This window comes from Mauremys mutica, chromosome 8 (assembly GCF_020497125.1).
Source record: "Mauremys mutica isolate MM-2020 ecotype Southern chromosome 8, ASM2049712v1, whole genome shotgun sequence".
Lineage (NCBI taxonomy): Eukaryota > Metazoa > Chordata > Testudines > Geoemydidae > Mauremys > Mauremys mutica.
In genome coordinates, this window is record NC_059079.1 from 60,576,614 (window position 1) to 60,603,924 (window position 27,311).

A 27,311-nucleotide genomic window follows, 5' to 3' on the forward strand; every position below is an offset into this window, starting at 1 on the left:
CTACAGCCACCGCAGTAATTAAATCTGCTGTGGTGTCCACACTATGCTGCTTCTGTTGGTGGTGCACATCCACACCAAGAGCGCTTGCACCAACTTAAGCGGGGCTCCAGCTGTCAGCCTTCGGGCGACGGGGCTCCGGCTGTCGCCCTGGGGCACCAATGTAAGCAACGCAGTGTCTACACTGACACTGCACTGACGTAACTACATCAACCTAAGCGCTATGCCTCTCATGGAGGTGGAGTTATGAGGTCGATGTAGTGGATAAGTTAAATCGGCAGGAGGAACATTGTAGTGTAGACACTTACAGAGTTAGGTCGACGTGAGCTGCCTTACATTGACCTTATTCTGTAGCACAAACCAGGCCTGAGACAAAGCTGGAGATGTACAATGACACAGGATGGGGGAGAGAGGCAGGTTTGGCAATCATCCACAGTGAGGTGGTAGATGAGTAAGCTGAGAGTACACACGGAGACAAAAAGGAACTAAGGACAGAACCTTGAGGGATGTCAACTGCTCTGAGGAGGGGGAAAATGAGGATAAATGGCTAGTCATGATTCCGAAATGGTTTTAGCTGTTCAGTGTGCAGCCAGGTGAAACAGACTCAATATTTTATAGTTCATCAAACTAATGGCTCATCTAACCTTTACCACCAAATACTTCAGGAGTCCCAAATGTACATGCTAAATGCCACGGTGGGCAGGCCTCTTTTTTACTATGTTTCACTTAGGATGGGGGAAAGACTATGCACAAAGAAGCCTATTTTCCCATCATTTTTGTGGGCCTCTGTTGTGTTCCAAACCAGGGCTTTCTCTCTGGCAGCCAGCAGTTCTTCCTGCTCGATCCTGCAGCAAAGTCATAAATTCTGACTGAGAACCGTGCGTTTACAACATTACGGTCTGTTGCCGCAAAGCTGATTTTGATATCCTGCATTATGACTGGACCTTTAACTGAATAGGAGCAGCAGATAGGTTGTGAGCTAGGGAGCAAAGAGCTAGAAGAATTAGCAAATATGGCGATGGAGACGTGTGGTGAGGCATGCTTCCTTTGAATCACCTGATCTCTAGGGAGGTGAGGTCAGCAATATGGGATGAGAAGGAGGCAGAGAAAAGAAGACTTTAAGGGAAGGGGAGAGAAGATGGCGTGAGATTCCTTTTCATAGCCAGAGCTCAGAGAATCATCATTTCAATTCAAATACAATTTTGATTCCACTTTATTACTGACTGCGTTGGGAGTGCATGCTGAGAGGATTCAAGCGCTTGCACTTTGCTTGTGCAAATACCCAGCACAAGTGACTTTTTAGCTTGAATAGTCACCGAAAGTGAACTGTGAATGTCAGCCCATCAGGGAATGGAAGCCCTGCCGAAGAGATGGCTCCTGGAAGAGGCTGGCTGAGGCTGTGCCTGACTTTCCCAAACCTCCTCATCCCATGACAGTTTGACATCCACAAGGATGATGTCTCTAACACAGTGGCCCAGAGCCCTTTCTGCCCTGCAATGCTCACAGGCAATCTCGGTGAACATCCTGGACCTGTTCTTTGGGCTGGAAGTAAATACAGGAAAATAGATGCTGACTGAGACCTCTTTTAGGTGGAAATCTGCTGAGATCTGACTTTCCTGAAAGATTCCAAGGCTCTAAATACCATGATACCAGCTTTCTTACTGTTTTGGCACTTTGAACATATTTGCCCTTCTATTGTGCCTTCCAGCTGAGCATCTCAAAGCGCTTTGCAAGATTGATGAATTATGTCTCATGACCTCCCCAGGAAGAAACTAAATGTTAGCCCCATTATACAGAAGGGGAAATTGAGGCACAGAAAGGGTGAAGAGACTTGTCCAAGATCATGCAGGAATCTGTTGACCGAGTGAGGAATGGAATCCACATCTCCTGGCTCCCCATCCTGTGTTTGAATCATAAGATTGTCTTTGGCTCCTATCCACGATGTGGGAGGGAAGGGGTTAAACATAAAAAGTTAACTCAGCTGATGCATTCATCTGGGAAAGATTTGGTTTGAGTGGTGTGAAGGTTCAGGTTAGTTTTCATTTATCCAAATCTCCTTTCCCTAACCAGCGTGGCCTAGTGGCTAGGGGACCAGACAGGAATTTACGAAATGTGTTTGGGGGGGGTCTATTCCTAATGCTGCTGCTACACGACCTTAGAAGGGACTTCCTGTACCTCAGTTTTCCCATCTGTAAAACGGGGGGTGATGAAACGGACCTCCTTTGTAAAGGGCTTTGAGATCTACTGATCTCTAACCAGAGCTGTTTCATTGTTTGTATCCAATTGAGTTTTTGATAATGTGGTCTCATGCACTGGATTTTATAGGGATTTAGGATTGTGTGTTCTCTTTAATATTAATCAAGATTATTATTATTTTTTTAGTGCTGAATTTACGAGATGAGGCAGTGTTTGGAAATGGTGCTCTGTAGGAATTAATTCAGTTTTAATCAGTTGACGTAATGATGTGATAAAAATTATCTTTCTGAACGGAGGTTAACCAGCACTTGAATGCCCCTTTCACACCATGTTATTTCAAGAGGGGGATTTTTATAGAAATACTGTTAGAGATGTTATTTAATCATGTATTAGTTTTCACTGTGTACACAGTTTTCAATGGGCTTCTCAGAACTGAATGCAGAGACGTATTTATTTATTATTATTTATGGTGAAGTTAGTACCGCTGAAAGATACCAGATTGATAGGCTTGGAGGCTGCAGTAATCTTTTCATACCATCTGGGTTCAGTCGCAAGGAGCAGGACTAACACAGCCCAGTGTAACTTAAAAGAGAGGCACTGCTGTTCACCCCAGTAGCCTCTGTTCTCCCTCTTCTCAGTAGCCTCAACGTGCTACAGCATGTTGGTGAGTTGATGAGGCACTCATGGGTTCTGAGGGTGGCAATTCTACAGCCACATGGGGCCAGATTCTCAGGTGTAAACTGTCATTGCTCCATTGATTTCAAGCTGAGGAACTGTCCCTTAAACCATTCTCTGCCACTGGGAGGTGTGTTTGCAGCACATGTAGATATACCGCTCCTGTACCCACACCCATATATAGCGAGTGCAAAGCTAGCTCAAGTAACAATAGCTGTGAAGCCACGGCTGCATGTTACTCAAGCTAGCTTTGTAGATCAAAGCTAGCTCATGTATGTCTACACATGCTACAGTCACACCTCCTGATTGCAGCGAAGGCAGACCCTGAGACAAAGTTGTTTGGTGTTCCCCTTGGTCATAAGATATCTGCATCTGCCCTAGTTATAAATTTGAAGCAACAGTTCTCACTGCAAATGCCAATTTTTTGCAGTGACTGGGGAGGGGAAGTGGTGAGGCAGGTGGGATATCCAGAGTTCATTTTCAGGTGGACAGGTGCAAATAGATTTGGTGTCCAGGATCAGGTTAGGTTGTTTGTTGGGGAATTGTGGGCAGGTTTGGCAGCTGTGAGGTTGGATTAAGTTGCATGTGGGTTCACCAGCTGGAAGGAGATTCAGATAAGTCATTAACGTTCACATGTGCTGCATGCAAATAGGCTGTGAAGGTGGACACCATCTGTCAGTCAGAGTTGATTTTTTGCTTAAATAAATAAATGTACAATCTGGAGGGTACCAATGGTTTCCCCCATAAATTTAACCTTTACTTTGTGCAACAGTTACCATTGCTAAACACGGCTAAACCCAACATCTTCATCTGAATCATCCCCTAAACTCCAGATCCAAATCTGAATTTTAAATTGACCTCTATTTCTATAAGGGACTGATGCCAGATCCAAACCTCCCAGAATATGGAGATGTCAAAAATCCAGATCTGAATCCAAATTCTGTGGTTCAGGCCCATCAAGATGGGGCCATTCCAAAAGGGGGAGATGGGCTTACACACTATGGTGTCAAATGCCAAAAGGGACTTAATTCTCATTCAAGAATAAAATATGAAATCCACTCATCAGCTGCAGCCAATAGTCATGGGGATCACATGATGCATTTGTTGCTTCTTTCATACACAGAAACTGCCACCCAGCAAAAAAAATCTTTCCCCCAACAATTTCTGTTCAATTGCTCATTTCTGTCCAATTGCTCATGCTTCCTTGGTGCCTCTGGGGAAGGATCCTTCCCTAAGGACAAGTAAAATTTCTTCTCCATGGTAGTATTGATGATGTGTATTTTGGTAGTGCCTAATGGCCCCCAGTAAGGATTGGGGCCCCATTTTCTAGGCCCTTTGCAAACAGAGAAGACTGTCCCTGCACCAGAAAGCTTACAGTGTAAAAGACTAGCCCAGGGGTCGGCAACCTTTCAGAAGCGGGGTGCCAAGTCTTCATTTATTCACTGTAATTTAAGGTTTCGCATGCCAGTAATACATTTAAATGTTTTTAGAAGGTCTCTCTATATAAGTCTATAATATATAACTAAATTATTGTTGTATGTAAAGTAAATAATAGCACAGCGAGGTGAGCGGGGCGGGCGGCTGGTATCCCGGGCCGGCAGCGGGCTGAGCGGGGCCGGTGGCCAGGACCCCGGCTGGCAGGGGGCTGGTGGCCAGAACCCCAGACTGGCTGCGGGCTGAGCGGGGCCGACTGCTGGGACGCTGGCTGGCAGCAGAGTGCCACTAAAAATTGGCTCATGTGTCGCCTTTGGTACACATGCTGCAGGTTGCTGACCCCTGGACTAGACAGACAAACAGATATGGAACAGCAGCAAAAAAGCAATTCAACCAAAATGTGGTGTGACGCCTTCAGTCCAGAATGGAGAGGAAAAATCATCCACTGCCCAAATTTTGGAAAGGGCTTTAGGGCCAGATCCTCAAAGGTGCCTAAATCCCATTGGAATCAATGGAAGTTAGATGCCTAAATACTTTTGAGGATCTAAATCTTAGTTTCTATCCGGGGGGGCAATCCTGTGGACCCAGATATTGGGGTGGGTTGTTGCCATCTTTTAAAATGATTGAAAAATTCCTGTTTTCATATGAGATGCTTGATTTTACTTTACTGAAATGATGTATGCCGGAGCCCCGGTCCTGCAAACGCGACCTTTTTATTTCACTCCCATCAGTAATCCTACTCATTTCAATAGGGCAACTCATGATTATGATTTGCATTGCAATAGCCTCTAGAATCCCCAACCAACCTCAGATCCCCATTGTGCTGGGTGCCCTGCAAACAGAGCAAGAGACAGTCCCTGCTCCACAGAGCTTAACCCCAGATTTTTAAAGGTATCGCTTATCACTCTCCATCTGAACGGGACACAAGAAGTTATGCATATTTAGAGCACTACAGACAATGCATCTCTCATTGTCAGACAGATCCAGAGCTTGCAGCCTCCCCGGTCGTAGGGAAACGGCAGCACGTGCACAGTCTGTGTTCATTTTTGGGTTATGTCTCATTTTAGTGAGCAAAGCATATGTCTCAAGATGCTAAATTACCCCCTCGATTGGTGTGTAACTAATGTAATTAAGCTACATTTAAGAGCTCTCCAAGGTTCGCCCTTTTCAATGTAGCGTTTCACATTTTGTTCTTGCTTAACCATTATGCACCAGAGGCCTTTTACTACTGGAGGATATGTCCAAATCAGAGGGTGTAAAACAAAGTTTCCATTGCATTCTACTGAAATCCCTGTTGTCTGGAGCTCGTGATGTGGCTGGCGGGATTTTTGCCGAGGGGCTATCCCCACTGGGCAACAGAGAAACAGAAGGCTAGAATAATGTCCTGCTTTAACAACATCCCCCGAGCAGCTATCTAGGCAGCAGGCAGTGGTGTTCCGCTGCAGAAAAGCCAGCGAACTGTACCTGGCGGACCTGCAAGTTTCAACAAGTTAGCGCAGGCAGAGTATGGAAGCTGTTCTACTGAGCTCATGAAGCCCATTTAAACTCCCAAACAGAAGGTAATGAATTATTTGCAGTCTGCAATCATCTGTGGATAATGGAAATTGCCCACTCATAGGGGACACCGACCAGATCTATTCACAGGCTGCCAAACATCCAGATTAGATCCCTACCATCTGCAGAGAAGGATGGGCGTGTATCCAAATCTTCCCTTTTTACAGTGTGATCGTTTATATTGATTCTCTATTATTTATTTGTATTATGGTGATTCCTAGAGGCCACAATGAAAAGATGGTCCCTGTCCCCAAAGAGCTTGCTAAGTATCCAGCGACAGGTACAACAAGCTGATGAGGAGAGCGCAAAGTATGACTGTGATTGTTATAACAAGCAGCACTCACATGACTATACGACTCCAGATCTGTACATGCCAAAGGATCCCAAGGCATTTTACTCCGACAGATTTTCAAAGGGCCTCAGCATGAGCTATGCAGACATGCTCAGCACCTCAATACCCTTGAACTCCAGGCGGAGCTGCAGGTGCTCCATACCACCCAGGAGGCACTCAGCACTTCTCAGGATCAGGCCCAGAATTTGAGCCTGCAAATTTACGGACTCCAAGATTAAATGTGTGAGTGTTCACATGGGAGCTGCTTGCCTGGGACATCAGCTCTCTTCATGTGCAATGCTGCCTAGCAGGGACGTGTAAGATGGAACCCACTGCAGGCTGAACTGGAAGGAGACTGCTCACAAGTTCTCCCGAAGAGTCCTCCCCTGGAATCTGCTTCCCTTCTTAGTCCAGCAGGGCCTGGGCTAGTTAGCTTTCTGGCCATACTGAAGTGCCCCACTAGGCATTGGGGACAGAGGGCTGAATGACAGGGTAAGGAAATTGGGACCAATGTGATGACTGTGATTAGAGTGGTAGGTAACCATAAATACTTCACTGCTGGGGGAGGAGTTTATTATATGGTGTTTAGAATTAAATGTCTGGTTAAACATGGTAAACATACCCAAAGCAGAGGACAGGCACTTGAAAGACTCCAAAGCAACTCAAATGATATTTTGGCACACGGTAGCCCCACATCAGGAAAGCAGCCCTACTCAGGCCAGCACTTAAGTACATGCTTAATTTTAAGCACTAGCATAAGTTGCATTGAAGTCAGCAAGACTTAACCATGTGCTTAACTTTAAGTGCTGCCCTGAACTGGGGGCCAGCCTGGGGATTTTTGTGCATACAGAGTGACTGCATGAACACATTTGGAGATCACTCTAGAAAACTTGGCCTTCACTTGAAATCTTCCAACCAGAGACTCAACGCAGGAACTAATGGATAAACAATGTGCTGGGTGGTGGTTTACAATCCATGTTATACAAGAGGACAAACTAGATGACCAGAATGGTCTCTTCTGGCCTTAAAGAATCTATAACGCTAAGAATACGGAGGGTGCTTTCAGATTCCAGAACTGGATCAGACTGTCCCAGCCTTCGTCAGTGAGTGAAGTCCGACTGGAAAAACCTCAAACTGGGGGAGGCTTCCCACAGCCCTTTGGGTAAAATTTTCAGATGTGCCTGAAGTGAGTTAGGACCAGACCTGCCTAACCTGTGAAAAAAACACAGACATTGGGCTTGTTTTTAGCTTAATTGGCTTATGAGTTGCTTGTTGGCTAGTTTATGGCTTGTTGCTTGTTGTAGCTTGTTGCTTCTTTTTTTTTATTTGGCTCCCGGCAAGCGGATGCAAGCAGGGGCAAGGGGGGAAGAGAGTCAGGGGTGCACAGGGGCCCACCACAGTCCCAGACTGCACGCTGGGGGGCGGATCTAGTCACACAGAGTGTTGGGGTTCTGAGGGACTGGCTTGTTTTGGCCTTGTTTTGAAATGAGATTAGCTTGATTTTTGGCTTATTGTGAAAGTTGGGGTGTTTATTTACCACATGAAAGTTGACAACTGTGATTAGGACCCTAAATTTCTAAAGAGGCTCCTTGAAGTCAAAATCCCATTGACTTGCAATGAGACACTTAGGCCCCAACTCACTTTTGAAAATGGGACTTAGGCACTTTTGGATATTTTACCCTTTGGTTCAGTCCCTTTGCATGGTTTCAAAATACAGATCCAAATTTTACAGGTCAGACCCACCTATAACACTGTATACATCACAGGTCTGAAATGCAGCCACCTCTGAAGCAGAGCCCAAAACTATTTTAGCAGCTCACTAGAACAGTTCAAGAGGAGCAAGACCTCTATCTGAAACCACGTAGATAATAATACAAGGGAGGGAGACCACCTCTGTGAGACAGCCAGTTCCCATCAGTCCCCCTGTGTGATTGTTTCAGACAGATTTGGATGTGTTTTATTTTTAAAGCCTATTCCAGGCATCAGTACAGAAAGCCAGACATTAAAATTAATTAACTTTTTAATGGATTGCCAAATGAGCGCATGAAGGAAATGTGACGGATGTGTAATGTATTTAGAACTCAGTAAAGCCTCGCACAAGCTTCCTTGAATAATTCATTCCTAGGAGCTGTGGATGAGCCCTCTCCCATGGACTGAAAACTGGCTGGACCACCACAGATGCAGGGCAATGATGAACAGCAAAGCAGCAGGGGGTGGGGGCTGGCTGGCGGGGTGCCACCACAGGGACGGCTGGCAGGCTCCATTTTATTTAACATCATCATTAATGAGAGGGCAGGAATGCGGTGAACAGGGCCTGTCTGAAGTGCTGCACAGCTGATGCTATATTGGGAGGTGTTACAAAAACAGGTGAGGATAGAAGAATAATAGAAAGGGGCTAGAAATATAAAGAGGAAATAATGCAGCGAGATTCCATCTGCAAAATAAAAGCTAAATACAGTGAGAAATAATCCAAGGGCAAGGCTGTGATCCCGCTACTCACTTAGGAAGTGGCTGCTCACATGAGTGGTCCCACTGCAGGCAGTGGAAGTGCTCAGCCAGGGGAGTGACAATCTAGGCCCACTATTCATTAAGAGGCAGGTATATGCAGCAAGATTGAGTCAATAAAGCACAGCCTTGAGCAGGGGGTGCTGGGGAACCACACCAACTCAGGGGCGCTCTAGGGAGTACAGGTGCTGGCCAAGCTCCCCTAGAGGCAACCCCTCCTTGTCCTCCTTTTTGGGGAGCATCCATGGGACATGCCCCTAAGGTTCTTCCCCCCTGTGCCCACACAAGGAATGTCATAATCTAGACCTTCGAAAGTAGTAACGTGGCAGCTGCTTGTGGATGATAGTGGGCAGCAGATTGGATTCCATTGTGAGATGGTATCCAAACTCATGCTCTTTGGAGCATCATATTAGGGATGGCTTGTCATCAGAGTCTAGGGCCCAAATCCTTTCACATTGGTGGGGAAGATCAGTTCAGAGCTCCAGATTCAAACCAATTCCCTCTGCTTTTCCTTTCAGTTTCGGGTCAGAGCCAAACTCAGAAGTCACCTCTTTACTGATTCAGGGTGCGATGTGATGAAATCATAAGCTGCTTGGATGAGATTTCTAGCCTCCTCCTCTCCCCCGTCCCCCACCCCGGTGAACTGTAATCTCACTAGGACAGTTCTTGAGCTAGCAGCACTGCTGAATCTGGCTCCAAACTTTCACCCACTCCGGGAGAGTACACAGATGCCCCACGCCACAGAGCAGGGAGATGGCCTCTCTTCTGGATCCAACACCAGTGACAGCAATTCTCCCCTGACGCGAGCTCTGCTCAGCACAGGGAAGGAAGTTATGGGTTGCTCTAGTCTAACCTACACCACTGGTATAAGGTCACAGAGGGACCCTACACCATTGGGGAACCAGTTTATCAGAGTGGACCTCTGCACCTACCTCTTCTTCTTCTTCCCTAGATACACCCATTATGCTGGGGGTCAGTGGAGCAGCTGTGGAGCTGGCTGTGCCTGCTTTACATCAGTGGGGCATACCCTTCCACCAGGGGAATTCACCATTGCCCGTTTATGGCCAGAATCTACCCCTTTGCATCTCTTTAAAAGTGGAAGCAAGACTCGGGGAAATCTGGGTTCTATCACTGACTCATTGTGTGAATTTGGGGAAGTCATCTGCTTGCTCTGTGCCTCAGTTTTCCCACCTGCCACATGAGGATAACGGTATTTACATATGTCACAGGGGTGTTGTGCAGCTTAATTCATTAAAGTTTCTGAAAGCTGTAGGTGGCCAATTGCAAAGTAATTATATTACAGTATTAGAATGTAACAGGTTGTTTCCATTTCTAATTTCTATGACTCCATAGGAATCTGATCAGAGTAATCAGAATTATTTCATTTTTGCTGGGGGCAATGTACTGCAGCACAGTATATCTGGGATTCAGCATGAATATTCTGTGGGCAAGAGATGGTTCGGTCTTTGCTGAGTGGCAGTGATGCAGCAAAGCAGAAAGGTGGGGAGGGGGGCGGAGATTCCATTCCTTCTGACCTTCCAGCCCTTCCCTAGGGCAGTGGTTCTCGACCAGGGGTACACGTAATCCTGGGGGATACACAGCGGTGTTCCAGGGGGTACATTGAGTCATCTAGATAGTCACCTTGTTTTACAACAGGCTACGTAAAAAGCACTAGTGAAGTCAATACAAACTAAAATTTCATACTATGACTTTATACTGCTCTATATACTATACTGAAATGTAAGTACAGTATTTATATTCCAATTGATTTATTTTATAATTGTATGGTAAAAATGAGAAAGTCAGCAACTGCTCAGTAATATAATGCTGGGACACTTTTGTATTTTTATGTCTGATTTTGTAAGCAAGAAGTTTTTAAGTGAGGTGAAACTTAGGGGTAGGCAAGACAAATCAGACTCCTGAAAGGGGCACAATAGTCTGGAAAGGTTGAGAGCCACTGCGCTAGTCTTATTTTGAGACCAAGGGGTGTTGACTAACACCATGAAAAATCAGAACACGATTTTGATACTGTTATCCCCACCGGAGGCTTGTAATAGCTGGGTACCTGATTACTGCCTCCAAACTGAAGGCTTTTACAGCCTTCTCTTTGATGATGAAATGCCATGTGATGGTACATCACTGCAGAGGACAATTCACGGACCTCTCCAAGGTGGATGGGAGCTTAAAGAGTTAACAGAGCAGGCAGGGAGGGACACAAGTCAAGATGTGCCATCCTCCTGCTACAAGTGGGAAACAGGCTTGAAATGTGCGTGTCACTGAAAGCTGGACATCTCCACAAGTGCAAGTATCTGCCTGGAGAGGAAAAGGTAACACCCTTGTACCTTTCTCTCTACAGGTCACTACAGCAGCTTACCTCAATAACGAGCTGCTTCCATTTGAGAGCTGGATCCAGGAGAGGGTGCTGAGGAAGGAAAAACCAAACCACCTACTCCAGCAGGTACCGGACCTTCTTACTTTGTGCTTTCCCCTCCCGCCCAAATCTCCAGCTTCTGGGTGGGGTTCATTGTCCCTTGGTGCCTTGCAGTGGGTGGTTCTGCAGATAGTCCGAGCAGAACTGAGCTTCATGCCTGGCTACCACAGATGTAATGAAATGGCCCCAAATGGTACTTTATTTATTGGACGCCTCGCAAGCTGGGGCTCTGGACTGATGGGGTCTGTAGCAGCTAGTACTAACCTTGTTTTTAATAATGTACTTCAGGAAGCTAGTGATTATGTGGCTGGTAATAAAAATGTATTCCTGTGCTCAGTGATGCCAGGGGTTTGTTCTTTATTCCCACAATACCTGAGCTCAGATGGGCCAGCACAAATCATTTTTTGAATTATTTACTAACCTAACCAAAAACTTCCAGTGCTTCAAAGCCCATAATAAAACATCTCTATGTCCCTTCAGCATCCGCCATAACTCTTTCTGATGTCAAAGGAAAACTCATGTTTCTTTTTCATTCCAAAGATTTCCACATGTTCTCGTTTTTTCCTTCATACAGAGCATAAAGAACCAGACAGTGCAAAACTCTTCTAAGAATGAGTTACTTATGCTGATATTTTATTCTTCTCAGCATTTCCCCCCTTCTGTCAGCTTTCCAAAGAGGCTTTGCTCATGTTTATGAAAGAATAAAATGTCTGGGCTCAATACCCAACTGGTGTAAAATGCCACCACTCCACTGAAGTCAGTTGAACAGCTCCTTCATTGGTGTAAATTACTACAACTCCAGTGACTTCCATTCCAAGGAACACCACCTGCATATCTGGCCCTCTGGGTTTTTGGAAGGACACGTGGTCTAAAGGTTTCTTTCTGGACAGTCTGGGTAAAAAACATTCCTTGAAAAATCTCTAGAAATATTCCTTTTTTACATTTGTGAACCAATTATTTCGACATTTTTCATGAAAATGTATTAGTGTCTTTCAAAAAAACATCTTTAATGAACAGCGAATGAAAAAGGTCATAATCACGGCCAGACTTGCACCAGCTACAGTAATAAATCTGTTAAAGTTTTGGGGCAGCTGTCAAACTAATAAGCACAGGTACGAATTAGCCAGAAGAGTTTCTAATGTGAAGGAATCAATACAGCAAACACAACATCAGCATCATAAAGCAGCCATCGAGGTCATAGGTATTTTGTTACATAATCTCTGTTCTATATGGGCATACTCCATGTTCTGATGCTACAGTGACATCACACAACTTCATTATGTTGGGGAAGAGCAGTACGTGATGCTGACAAAATGCTGCCAAGCTGATAATGGCTTAGCAGATGGTAAATGCGGTTCCTATTACTGATCTGCTTGTCTATTGCCATTAAAAAAAATAAGCTGTGCCTGCATACTGTACACATAGCTAGTCTGTGCAAAAACACATGTATTGCTGCTACTCCTTCCTGTCTCTTATTTGTTGGTTTCATCTACCTGGTGCATCTTGTTGTAAACTAAGATTGTAAGGTCCTTGGAGCAGGGACTCTGTTTTATTATCTATAAGTACACCCCCTAGCATAATGGGCCCTCAGTCTGGTTGGCACTTCTAGGTGCTGCTGTTATACAAATAATAAATAAGTGGTAAGAAATCACCATAGCCCAGACCAGTGGCAGAGCCAGGTTTTGCAATCAGGGGAGCAATGAGTCATTCATGGTGGCTGCCCACGGCTCACCTGGCAGCAGCATCTCCCATGGGGCAGGCCCCAGCTTCCCACCCCGGGCATTGAAACCTGGCACATGGGGTTGCAGCACCATTCCCATTTGACCCATCATGCCCAAGGGGTGGCCAGGCCAAATTTGAATGAGTGGCGTCGCGACATGGTGCATAGCTGTGTGCCATGTCACAACGCCCAGAGCAGGGAGCCAGGCTCAGCCCTGCGGGACAGGCACTACTACTGCCGGGTGAGTGGAGGGCAGGTTCACTCTCCAGCCCCATGTGAAAAGGTGCCACACATACACCTAAAGGCCCCCCCTTAGCTCCACTATTGGCCCATGCCATCATAAGAAGCAAGAGCCTCCAAGCCTCTGCTCTGAAGTACAAGTGGAAGGTGAAGAGGAGGCCAGAGTTTCCTCTCTGATTACATGTATGGTAGATAAGCTTTTCTCCATGTTTGTTGATGGCACTAGACTAGGACATAGGATGTCTGGGTTTGATTCCCAGCTCTTCCACGGTGTGACGCTCTTAGGCAAGTCACTTAAATGCCTTGTGCTTCAGTTCCCCATCTGTGAAATGGGGATCATTGCACTTCCTGTGGCTGGCTTGTCAGATCTTTGGCACAGGGACTGTGTCTGTGTGTGTACACCATTTGCCATAGCAGGACCCTGATTTCAGTTGCAGCCCTTAGGTGCTACTCTATGACAAAGAAATAATACCATGAAACAGATAGCTAGATTTAACTGGGCTTTCTTTTTGTTTGCTTTAAACAAAGCTGGGTTTACAAATGCTCCCTAAAGAACCCCACTGGAGTTCTGGCCACTGAAATTACAGCGTGGATCTGTTTATCTTCCTTATACACAGTGCTGTGCTGGATTGTATTATTCTCTTTTTCCCAAATCCGGCTCATGCATTTGTAGCTCCTAGGACCCAATTTCCCAGATAGACAGAGGCAAGCATCTGAGTTTCTTCTGTTGGTGGGAAGGGATTGACCTTCTGGGATTGACTTTATGCACAAATGCATTTGCGCAGGCAAGCATGCCAGAGAGTCACTACTGTCTGTCACAGTGGAGTCAGGAGTTAAGCAGATAGGAACATTCTGTGCATGTGCATTAGCAACTCTCATGTTAAAAGCAGTGAAATGGTCCATTTTCCCGTGATGGAACTCTGCAAGTACACGTGTCACCAGTGCAATAAGACAACCCTGGCAAAGGGCTGATTTTCTTCCAGTACATCAGCAAGGAGAGTTTCGGTTCTGTAAGATGCCTGCTCTGAAAACAGGGCAAGTACAAAGATTCCCACCGAACTGACACAGCTGAACCAGTATCTAGCATCAGCTCAATGGAGTGTGGCTGTCCTCCCCATTCAACACCCCCCCGTTCAAATGCCAGCATAGCAAAGCAGCATGTGAACAGGCTGAGGTGAATGGCAATTATCTATATGCAGGACAGTAACACTGGTCACAGTGAATTCACAAGCCTGGTTTTGGGAGTGAGAGCTGTGACATGCTTTTTAGCAAATTGCCCTGCTATGCTGATAACACTGGACATAGAGAGCATAGATTCACAGTGGAAGCAGGATGCTGTGGGTGTAATAATGTCAATGCAGGATGTTGAAATACTCACAAAATGGGTGGACTGAATCCAGTTTACTGCCACAGTGTCTGCCAATCCTATGCCAGGCTAGAGATTATGGTGGGGCACCTAGCTGCTTTAGGCTCCTTTGAAATTCCTGACCACCCTGTTAATGAATTGTTTGCATGTTGTCTGTACTCAGTGGCCGTCTTCTATAGCTTTGGCTAACAATCAGTCCAGCTCCTATAGCTTTGGCCAACAATCAGTCCCATGGGCATGGCACGGTTGTTTTGTCCACCAATAGGTCTCACCTCTTCTCATCTAACTTATCCCCATTCTGACATGTTTCTTCTTTGCAAGAACTTGTCACAGTGAGTACAGTCTTACATTTTCTGTGCATGCTGGCCAAATGCTATCTTTCAACCATAAACTAGTTCTGTACAGCTAACGCTGAAACAGTCCAGCTAACAGGATGAGGGAACATAAGATATAGGCAAGCCTTTATTAGCAATTGGTTGGGCTGGAAAGGTACAGGATATTCAGTGAATCACATTGTATGAGACAATAACTAAGCCTGACTTTCACGCAAAACCAGAATCAAACTTGATTTGAAACCCTAAAACATTTAATTAACATGTTATGAAGGGGAAATATGATAAGTCCTCAACTATCTAAAGTGTTATAAAAAGGGGGGTGATCAATTGTTCTACTTGTCCACTGTGGGTATGACAAGAAGCAACTGGCTTGGTTTGCAGCAAAGGGGATTTATATTAGCTATCAGGAAAAACTCTAATGCTAAGGAATGTTAAGCACTGCAAGAGGTTCCCAAGGGAGGTTGTGACATTCCTGTCATTGGAGGTTTTTAAGAACGGGTGAGACAAACACCTGTCAGGGATGGTCTAAGTGTACTTGGTGCTGGCTAAGGGCGGGGGATGGAGCAGATGACCTCTTGAAGTTCCTTCCAGCCCAATATTTCTATGATTCTAAGGAGAGCAGCAGCTTGGTTCTAAGCAGCTGAACTTATTAGAACTGAAATTCCCAAAGACCAGGTGCATAGCATGGAAGAGAGAAAATGTCCATGGAAACTGGGTGAAGATTAGCATTGGGGAAGGGCGGATAAGGCAGTGCGGGGTCTCCACCCTGTCTGCCTAGAGCCCTTCAATGCAGACAAAATGTGTTTGGGGCTCCACTGGAAATGGGTGGAACCAGGGAGTAGCTCTGGGGTTCTCAAACTGGGGGTCAGGACCCCTCAGGGGGTCTCGAGGTTATTACATGGGGGGTCGCGAGCTGTCAGCCTCCACCCCAAACCCCACTTCACCTCCAGCATTTATAATGGTGTTAAATATATAAAAAAGTGTTTTTAATGTATAAGGGGGGGTCTCACTCAGAGGCTTGCTGTGTGAAAGGGGTCACCAGTACAAAAGATGAGAACCACTGGAGTAGCTGCTCTCTGTGGCATGCTCCCTGCACAGTCTCGGGGGTGGGGGGGAGCTACAGGCAGCATGCCACAGGGCTGTCTCTTTTGGGGCCTGATCCAAAGCCTACTATACTCAATGCCAGGCTCCCATTGATTGCAGTAGGCTTTGGAGCAGGCTCTCTCTCTGTGGCGTCAAATGGGGCCTGCACAGACGTCAGCTCTGCATGTCTGCCCTAGGGTGACCAGATGTCCTGATTTTATAGGGACAGTCCTGATTTTTGGGTCTTTTTCTTATATAGGCTCCTATTACTCCCCACCCCTTGTCCCAATTTTTCACACTTGCTGTCTGGTCACCCTAGACTCTGCCCAGAGAGCCAATGGGGCGTGAGCTAGAGGTCATTCACCAGTCAATGCAAGTAGTGCAGGCCAAACCTTCTGCCTCAGCTGCCATCCCTTCCTATATGAGGTCTGATACAATGAAGAGAACTGCCCAGAATTTGCTGCACAAGTTTTCCCCTCCACACATTGTGTCAGCACTGTGCCTTTCAACGTCTTCCATTTACACTGTGGATCTACGCTGCACGCTGTGGAAAGCAGGCCTGTTGCCAGCAGTAGCATAAGGCGTTCTGCTCAAAAGCATGCCCCAGGTAGGAAAGATGGTTCCAAGAGGGTACATGGAATTGTGGTGATGGTAATGCAAATGGCTACGGCAGCACCATCAGCAATGAGCAGCTGCAAAGGGTGTGTGATTAAACTCTAATTGAGCCGTTGTTGGAGACAATAGAATTATGATGTGTGGGTGGGCTCCTGCAGACTGTAATAGACAAATGAATCAAAAGAGTAGCACTGTAATGGAAGCACTTCTAACTGTAATCAAGGCGATAATGAAAAGAATGGGGCTGTAATGGAGGTGCTGGCTGCAGTAGAAATGACAATTAAGATAATAGTATTTTAGCAGAGGAGATGCTGTGCTTCTCACTGTGCTAGAGGAATGACTGAAGGGACTGGATGAAACAGCGATAGGGATGCTGACGACTGTGGAGGGGCAGGTCATGATGATCATAAAATCTGCACTGGAGATAAATCTGGGGATAATGGAAGTGTAATGGAGATAATTATGACTGTAATAGAGGCAGAGATGATGGAATTGTAATAGAGGGGTGTTGGTGAAGATGGTGGCAGTGAAATGGACGGGATGATCTCCGTGACAGAGATAACGGTGATGAAGATACCAGGCTAGATCTTCAGCTAGTGTAAATCTGCAGATCTCCACTGAGTGTCACTTGCCATCAGCTAATAATGTGTCCTGTGACACTGTAGTGGATGAGAGGTTGACTGATGAAGGACGTGATAATGAAAGACAATAAATCTGTAATGGAAAAATAATTAAAGTATGAAAATCAGGATGGAGATAATTAGGACTCTAATAAAGGTGGTGATGGTGAAGATAAGTGAATTATCTAATGGGGACAATGAAGATAACTGAGTTGTAATGCCATGCTGCTGCTGCTAACAGAGGTGACGGAGATATGGAATTGGCTGGGTGGAGATGCAGATATCAAAACTGTAAAGGGCATAATTATGACTGTAACAGGGGTAGTAATAAAGATAATGGAATGGTAATTGAGGAAGTGATAGTTATAAAGAAGGAGGTGCAGATAACTATAGTAAAGAAGATAAGGAAGATAATAGATTGGAATGGAGTTGTTGTTCAAGGTAATGGGGTTCTAATGGAGATGATTCGAAGAGGGAATGGAGGTATAATGAGGTAATGACTGCAGTAGTAGAAAAGATTATTGTTGTTATGGAAGAAATGAGGACAGTGATGCAAGTGAGGATTATGTTGCTCACGCTTCATGATAAGTGGTGGCGGAGGCGACCATGAGGCTAATGAAGAATGGATGCACTGAAGCTGTCAGTTTCTGAAACAAAAGTGAAACTGAGATAAAGATGGGGCAGGGGAGACTGTATAACTGGAAACACAACAGAAGTCCAGATCATTGTGCTGTTCAGAGCTGTACCAGCGGAGGAAGTATGTAACAGATGTGACTGCTGGCAGGGACACATTAAGTGATCCAGGTGGCTGTTGTAGTACTTTATGCACTAAGGGCTTGGCTACACTTACAAGTTGCAGCGCTGGTGGAGGCTTTCCAGCGCTGCGCTCCTGGCATGGGGGAAGAAACCGCAGATTCCCTGGAGGCATGCAGCCAGGAGCGCGTAATCCACATTGCTCTAAAAGAGCCCCCCGCTGTTCCCTAGTGACTCGCAGTAGGGAAACATCTTCCAGGATTAAGTCCTGTGAAAAATGTTGGGAGACTCTTTAGTGAAGAGATAGGGAGATAAGATCACCCCTGCATCTGCATCTTCATTTCACTCAACCCCTCTAGCACTCCAGATTACCCGAAGCAACCAGCTCCCCTCTTACACCCAAGCCCCACTTCTCCCCATATAAGCACTGCTCACTCACCATGTCGTGGCTTCTGTAGTGTTATGCGTGTGGGTAAAAGAATGCTTAAATAAGAACTCACTCCCTCAGTGTAACAATTCATGTCTGGAGATAGTGGATACAATGCTGCCCGTGTTAAATGTTGTCATTTCTGTTTCTACAGTGACCTTGACTACTGGACTGCCCAGATGTTCAACATCACAGAGGCTTCAAAATTTGAGAAAAAATCCCCGAAAGAGCAAAGAAGACATGCTGAAAACTGTTCTTAATCAGTCTGCTCGAGAGAGTAAGGACTTGAAGGATTGGCGAGAGAAAGAAAGCAGGACACGCAAGAGAAATGCAGTGGCCAAGAGGAAAACCACGGAGCGGCTGCTAAGCATCCTGGAGCGCCAAGCGGAGTCTATAGAGTCACTCGTTGCCATGCAAGCAGAGCACTACCGTGCTACTCCCCCACCCGCCCCGTCCTTTGTGCCTTGTGCCCCAATGTCAGCTCAAACCACCTTTCCCCAGCATCCAGGTTCTTACCACCACCAGCTGCCTCCAACACCTGTACGTTCCCCAACCAGCCCTGATACCTACCACCACCCTTACCCTCTGCATTCAACCCCCATCACCATGCAGTATATGAACCCTGAAGTGCAGGATTCATTAAACAGCAATCCAGACAGGGCATATGCAAACTTGTGACTGTACAGTTCACCAACCCACACCCCTGCCCTCTTGTGTTCATGAAATGTTGTGTGTCTGTCTGTCTGTCAAGGAAGTTTTTTTCTTTTCAATAAAACAATTCTTGGCTTTGAAAACAGTCTTTATTATAGCAGATAGTGAAAGATACCTTAGCCCAGTAAAGAAAGAGGCACTACAAATCATATTATTATTATGGATAATAGCATAACAGTGTAAGCAGTGCAATTCACTCCCATGCAAGGCAGCAAACATTATTGTTGGCTTTCAGCCTCAAATTCTTCCCTCAAGGCATCCCTAATCCTTGTAGCCCTGTGCTGGGCCTCTCTATTAGCCCTGCTCTCTGGCTGTGCATATTCAGCCTCCAGGACTTGAACCTCGGTGGTCCATACCTCACTGAATGTTTCACCCTTCCCTTCACAAATATTATGGAGGGTACAGCAAGCGCATATAACCGCGGGGATGCTGCTTTCCCCCAAGTCTAGCTTCCCATACAAGCAACGCCAGCGGGCTTTTAAACGCCCAAAAGCACACTCCACAGTCATTCTGCACCGGCTCAGCCTGTAGTTGAACCGGTCCTTGCTCCTGTCAAGCTTCCCTGTATAGGGTTTCATGAGCCAAGGCAGTAACGGGTACGCGGGGTCTCCAAGGATCACAGTGGGCATTTCGACATCCCCTACTGTGATCTTCCTGTCTGGGAAAAAAGTCCCTGCCTGCATCTTCCTGAACAGGCCACTGTTCCGAAAGATGCGTGCATCATGCACCTTTCCAGGCCAGCCTGTGTAAATGTCAATGAAACGCCCGCGGTGATCCACAAGCGCCTGGAGAACCATAGAGAAATACCCCTTCCGATTAACGTACTCTGATGCCAGGTGGGGGGGGGCCAGAATAGGAATATGCGTCCCATCTATCGCCCCTCCACAGTTAGGGAAACCCATGTGTGCAAAGCCATCCACAATGTCCTGCACGCTCCCCAGAGTCACGGTCTTTCTTAGCAGGATGCGATTAATTGCCTTGCAAACTTGCATCAAAACGATTCCCACGGTCGACTTTCCCACACCAAACTGGTTCCTGACCGACCGGTAGCTGTCTGGAGTTGCCAGCTTCCAGATTGCAATAGCCACTCGCTTTTCCACCGTCAGGGCAGCTCTCAATCTTGTGTCCTTGCGCCGCAGAGTGGGGGCGAGCTCAGCACACAGTCCCATGAAAGTGGCTTTTCTCATACGAAAGTTCTGCAGCCACTGCTCGTCATCCCAGACTTCCATGACGATGTGATCCCACCACTCAGTGCTTGTTTCCCGAGCCCAAAAGCGGCGTTCAACGGTGCTGAGCATTTCCGTAAATGCCGCAAGCACTTTAGTGTCACACGCGGCAGGCAAATCCATATTGATATCATCGTCGGAATCCTCACTGTCACTTTGGAGCTGAAGGAATAGCTGGACTGCCAAACGTGTTGTGCTGGTGACACTCATCAGCAGAGTCCTCAGCAGATCGGGCTCCATTTGCCACAGAAATCGCGATTCACACAGAGAGTAACAGAAAGACACTCACAATGGCGCCAAACGCTGCTGGAAAGAGTGAATGCTGGGATGTGAAGCGATGCACCACGGGGCGCTGGCAAACAGGAAGCGGAATGACCCGCACACTTCCTTCCCCTTCCCACAATACTCAGCGCCAAAACGGCGCCAAAACGGGACGAGGTGCTCTGTGGGATAGCTGCCCACAATGCACCTCTCAATACAGCGCTGGAAAGTGCTGCAAGTGTGGCCACACTGCAGCGCTGGTAGCTGTCAGTGTGGCCACACTCCAGCGCTGGCCCTTCCACAGCTGCATGACCAGCGCTGTAACTCCCAGCGCTGCAACTTGTAAGTGTAGCCAAGCCCTAAGGGTATGCTGCCCTTCAGAGCCTGGAGCCCAGCAAGGATGAGGCGCTGGGAGGGCTTTGCTAAGGACTGGAGTGGGAGGGTTGTGGTGATAACAGTGATGATAATGAAGATGGGCAGTGGAAATGCAAAACGTGATGGGAAAGGACGGCAGGAGATTGCGGATGACTGCAGTGAAGAGGAGGATGGCTGTAACTAGTCAGTGATGATAGGACACAGATCCTTCTCATAGAAGTAGTGATGATGTTTGGTGACAGGGTTGCAATTTAACATTCCAAAAGTTGATCAGTGACTGAATGGGATAGAAATGTGTGTAAATGTCAAGAAATTAATGGGAATACAAGTATTTCAGTGGTGGTAATGATTCAGATAATGGTTTTAGTAATTCACCTCTATGGAGGAAGAATATGTTACTCTATCTCGGTTGGAAATATCATACCAAAATTAACCTTCACAATAGCACTGTAGAAGTCCAGGTACACTAACCCACAGCATGGGGATTGCCACAAGGATCGTGCATTGGGAAGCCACCTCTGGGTAGGTATATCCATGGCCCTGGGAAGCCACAGATGAAGCGACATGGATGGGCCACGTTTTTCAAAGGTAGTAGTATCTCTGATGCTTACTCTTAATGGGGATCTGGGAAAAGACCATCTGTTTTCCTCTTCCGGACCAAGGAAAGAAAAATAATGTGATTGTGGGTTGATACAGGAAGGGAAATTAGGAGGGGCAGCAGAAGAATGACAACCTTCAAATGGAGAAGTGGGTTACACCATAAACTCAGGGTACCAAAGTCCTGATGTCGTCAGAACGATTCTCAAGTGGGCAAAAAATAACCCCCAGAATAACGCGGAAAGAGCTCTGCTCTCCTCTGTATGGCTCCTGACTACACCATCATAGTATCTGTGCACTTGTTTCATTTGAACATCAAATACACCCAAGATATAGAAATGAACTGCTTTGTTCCTAGGTACCAAGGTTTGAACCTACACCGTAGAACACCCAGCATCAATATTACACTTAGGGAATAAATATTAGCCCTAAAGAAGCTATTTGTGGGTTCCAACATAGGAAGGAAACTCTTGCTATTCTCTCCTGGCCCTCGGCTTTAGCACAGTCACTAATCCAGCCTGTAAAGTGTGTGTATTATTATTCCATAGCTTGTGTGGAAGGGTGTATTTATTCTCTAAGTGCTGGCTCATGCCACGTGAGTTTTGCTAAGATAAAAGGGCTCCGAGCATAAGTATTTTAGGCCAACTGCATCAGCGTCAAGTGCCTAAGGCAGAGCAAGGCTCCTCTTTCCCTTCTCAAGCATCCCTGATGTGCTGGGAGCTCTCCCCTCCCTTGTATGTTTAGTTTGGAGGTTCTTCTTCAAGGATTATTTTTCCTGTCTCTGCAAGACAGCAGAGGAACTGAAACTGCCCTCAACCCAGCTCTCCTACAACCCCACATGACTCTCCATTGCTGCTAGACACACTGGCCAATATCGTCACATGCGGGGGCCTTTCAAGTTAAGTTGCTGGCTTCATATTTAGGCTCCTAGTCTGGTTTTCAGAGGTGCTGAGCATCTGCTGCTTCCTCTAAAACCAACTGGTGTCAGAGGTGCTGGGCGGCAGGTTTAAATGACGTAACAGCTGCCCAAACTGAGCTTGAGCACTCCTGAATTTTGAGGTTTTCAAATCTGGAAGGCAGGTGCTGGGTGTGTGTGGCGGGGGGAGGTGGGCTGTGGGCTCCGCGGGGGAGCACAGCAGCATGTATGCAGCAGCGTGTCTGGAGCTGCGTGGAGCCAGACACGCTGGTCTGAGTGGCACGGTAAGGGGGCTGGGGGGTTGGAGAAGGGGTAGGGGGTCCCAAGGGGGCAGTCAAGGAACAGGGAGCAGAGGGGGTTGGATGGGGCAGAGGTTCGGGGGGGGCAGTCAGGGGCAGGGAGAAGGGGGGGTTAGATGGGTCAGAGGGAGTAGAGGGGGTTGGATGGGGCGGAAGTTCAGGGGGCAGTCAGGGGACAGGAAGCGGTTGGATAGGCATGGGAGTCCCAGGGGTTTGTCAGGGGACAGGTAGGGGGTGGGGTCCTAGGAGGGCAGTTAGGGGCAGGGATCCCGGGAGGGGAAGATCAGGGGACAGAGCGCAGGGAGGGTTGGATGGGTTGGGGTTTCTGTGGGGGGCAGTCAGAGGGAGTGGATGGTGGCAGGGTGGGGCTTCCCTCCCCCTGGAGTGTCCTGTTTTTTGAATGTTAAAATATGGTCTCCCTACCATTCACAGTGCAACTCTCCACTCATACCATGCTGCTGCATGAGGTCCCCCTCTTTCCTTTTCAGTTGGTAGTGGCCAAGGGAATGCTGGGAAATGTAGTTCTTTCCTTGCTCCAGGGCTGGCTCTATAGGCAGGGAGCTAACCAAGGAACTACAGCTCCCAGAGCCCCCTGTTTGTTCTCAGCTCCCATGCCGCCCCTGCAAATGGGCTGCCCCAAACAGGTGCTTGCTTTGCTGGTGCCTAGAGCTGCCCCTGTCTGTACAGCTGCTGCACACTTCTCACTCCAGGGCATTAATCAGTGGGGCAGAAAAACAGCATTGCTGTTTTCATGCAGCCTGCATTGTTTTTCCCATGTGCACAGCCTGAGTTAGACCTCTTTGACATCATGCAAAACAGCAGTGCCTTGGACTGTCAGGGCTGGGGGAAAAGACCCCAAAATGACTCTATGTCAAGTTTTTACACACACACACACACACACTCTCTCTCTCTCTCTCTCTCTCCAATTTAAAGCCTTCAGATCACTCTGCTCATTACTGCTGAGCTGCTCACTCTACTTTTCCCGGTGTTGCATGAACACCATGTTCTTTGCTGTTATGAGGCAGTGTGCAACACAATCAACTCACTCCCATATGCCTAATGTAAAGAATTTCCACTGTTCTGAGACCACTTTCCTACCCAGGTCTGTGCTCTGCAGGTCTAAATGCTGTAACAATGTCATTGACCCTCATCCATGTCCAATGTCATGCTTTTCTACACACAAAGAGCAGGCTTGGGCTTTCAGATAGAAGGGCATTCACTGTACATGAAGGAAAGCAACACACCAAGAAAGAACAAATGTAGCATCTGCATGAGGCAAATCACAGTGAGTCTGACCCGGTCACAGAATCCAAAACTGCTTTCCAGAATGGAGCACCTCACAGCAGACAGGCCGGACTCCTCCTCCAGTTTGAAGGTGTAGTTTGCAACAATATAATGCATCACTTCTGCTGTGTAATTAGACAGATACCCACCAAACCTCAAGCACTGGCGTTCTTGCTCCTGGTCTTCTGCTTTAAACACTGGAGCATCTGTACAGCCTTGCTTCTGGGCCAGATAGTTAATTCATGAGGAGCCTTGCTGCAGGCCCAGACATCACCCCTATACTTGCTCAGTGAGAGTGCATGAGCTGCTGGTTCGAATAGTAGCTCAATATAAAACACTCCAGCAGCTCAGTCAGACAGACAGAATTCTACCTACTACCAGGGTGAACGTAGCCATGTTCTTTAATCAGAATGTAGTAATCACGGTCTACATCATGTACACCATATTGGGAGGGACCTGGGTCTTCATTTTGCTCAGTAGACCATGCAGAAACATCCTTTCCATATCACAATATTCCCTTTATGATTTGCCACCGCTATCAGCACCGCAAGGCATCATTAAGTCAACTTAAATTGCTCATTCTCCTGTTGAAAAAGAAATGGACAAAATGATGTAGCAGCCAAGACCTGAGCTAAGTCTTCCTGTAGCTCGGCCTGCAGCCATCACCCCTCAGGCCATACATGTGTCACATTTCATACGTGAACCAGGGATGGACCTACTTATAATTTGGATGGAGGAGCTCTAAGGAAAACCCAGCTGCAGGTAGTGATGACAGGGTAGGTTGCACTCTTCTTTCTGAGTCAGCATTGAACCGGTACCCTGACATAGTTTCATGGCGCTGCTAGAGGTCACCTTAATGGTACCATGGTTATTTTTGGCAAGAGACAGGGCTCAAATCTTGATGTCCTGGCCAAATTCCAGCTGGGGTAATTGCAGTCTGCCAATGTCAAGTGCCCCTGAGGTATGCGTCACTGTATCTCCTAATCTGTTGTCATGTTCTGTCAAACAGCAGCCATGTTCTACCTCTACACCCCACAAGGGCCCCTCTCTCTCTCATTGTGTGTGCGCGCACCAGCTCCCCCAGTTGGAGTAACTCAGCATTGCAATATGTACCATGTCCTTCATTATGTATCCATTCAACAGGCGAAGTTGAGGGTGCCCTACATCAGAATAACCCACAGGTCAGGGAGGTGGGAAAGCACCCCTGTTCACATTGTTTCGCTCTCTTTGAGAGAGAGAGAGAGGGTAGAATTGAGCCTGGGTCTCCCACAGCCTTGGTGAGTGCTCTAAGCACTATGGGCCAACCTATAAGGTCGGCATGTCCTTCTCTGGCTGGTTTGTGGCTCATTCCCTCCAAAAGTGGCTTAGGCACCGAAGCCCCCTGACCAGAGGCAGTGGGTTCCTGTTCGTGGATCTCTAAGCAGAGCTCGGTGCCTCCCTGCAGTCCAGAGTTGGGCAACAAGAGTGGAGGACTCAGCACATGCCCCTTGCGTCGGTATCGCTTAGAATGCAAACCACAAAAGCCAGCCCACTAGGTTAGGAGAAACCTATCTGTCCCCATCCATTTTCTAGGGAGCCAAGGCACCTAAGTCAGGCTTCATGGATTGCAGTATTCCTGTGATTTTCTAGGCATCTAAACGTTCTGCACCGTGACACTCGGCATTGCAGCACCTAAGTGCCATTGTGGATCCCAGCCTTGGTCTTTCAGCTGTAGCTGTATGGGCTCATGAGTTCAGATCCAGAGGTCTGGGATTCAGTTGCTGCAGAAACCCAAGGGTGTCATTAGCAGCGCATGTGTGTGTACAGCCCAAAGGGTTAAAGAAAATGGCCAGTCCCCTAGGTTACCTGCTGCCATGGATGACACAATGCTATTAAATGGAGGAATGAAGAAGCGGGGTGACATAAATTACAACGCGGTGTTCAAGAGGCTGAAGTCTCTGCCTTCGTGTCACTTTTCTTGGGCTGGACAAGGAGCCTGGATCTGGCCAGGAAAGCCCGTGCTGAAAATACTTGGGGGCTCCCACTGCCGCAGCAGCATGGCATGGGAAATCCTGACGCATTCTGGCTGGCCTCATTTGCAACCAGAAACCGCGCCTGCGTCCCTATGCGTGTAGGGAACGAGAACACACACTTAGCAGAAGCTGTTCCGCTGTCTGGTTTGACAACCCTCGTTTGGAACCGCTTAGCAAGATTAAGGCCAAGCAGCCTCTCAGTTAGTCAGTCATTCCTCCTGCCTGTGGAAGCCTGATAAATTGTTCAGGAGCAATTTCTGGCAGGGACAGCCTCCTCCCTGTCATGTAAAGGAAGGCATTCAGCTGGCTGGAGGGGCCTCAGGAATACAAAACGCCAGCCATGGGGGGAGGGTAGTGGGGGAAGGTTGTATTAAGGAATGAAAAGGAGTCTCGTTAGCTGAAAGATGAGCGCTGTCTGTCACACTGATACTGATAAGGCAGATAAGCAAAAGGCAGCTTTCCACAGCCCCCAGGAGGATTGGGAAGGCTCCTTGAATTGTTTCATTGTGCAGGGGAAGTTGGCCCATGCTTAGAAATCAGCTGGTGCTAGACAGGCAGCAGGTTTAATCAGCTTAATGCACCATCCTTGGGGGTGCTGAGTGTCACTTGATTTCTGTTCCTTGAGGCACCGTTCCCCCCAAGGGATGCTGCTTTACAGCATTCTCCGCTAATGAAATGGATGGGATCACATTGGCCGCAGCAAAGTTCTTGGCCATTCTCCACCTGGCAGTGCCGTATTGAACGGAAAAGATCAGACTGACTCACTGAACAGTGACTACAGAGCTTCGGGGCCAGGGCTGTGCACAGGTCCATGGAAGAGCAAACACTAGGGCTTGCTTTTGGCCCAGTATTGAGATGTCTATTCCCCAGCCCCAGACTGGCCTCTCTACTGTCTTCATAGCGCCAGGACTCCGCTGAGACTGAATTGAGGAGGTACCTGCTATCACGTACTCAGCTCGCTGACCCCTGTCTAGACCTATACAGTGGAAGCCTCCAGTCGTGGAGTTTTGCTTTTCTCAGAACAACTCCACTGAAGGCAGTGTTTGAATGGGAGGAAGGGATCGGCAGTATTCTCCTCCTGTGGTGGAGTCCACCATATCCTCCCTGCATCAGAGTTAGGCCCAAGCCAAAACCACAGCACCAACCACCTCTGAAGTTGGCTGGAGACAAATCCAGATCTGAAATTAGCCCATGGTACCTCTCTGTTTCCTAATGGGTAAAGCATTGCATTAGCTTCTGTTGTCTGCTCTGCCGTTTGCCTCCTGGGTGACCTTGAGCAAGTCACTTCATCTTGCTTTGTGATAAATAAAGGGGAGGGACAGCTCCCTTTGATAGACACCCAGCCAGC

At 47.3% G+C, this 27,311-nt stretch overlaps 1 protein-coding gene across 2 annotated transcripts in view; it reads left to right on the top strand.

Moving 5' to 3' along the window:
- The window catches only part of TNR (tenascin R), a 355,079-nt gene that overhangs the window by 198,393 nt on the left and 129,375 nt on the right, over positions 1-27,311 (top strand). Inside the window, exon 2 of one of the 2 annotated variants that reach the window (XM_045027167.1) lies at positions 11,049-11,150. The exons of the other annotated variant lie outside the window; for it this stretch is intronic. The gene's annotated coding sequence lies outside the window, so the exon portion shown is untranslated. The remainder of the gene's footprint in view (positions 1-11,048; positions 11,151-27,311) is intronic. 2 annotated transcript variants of the gene reach the window in all.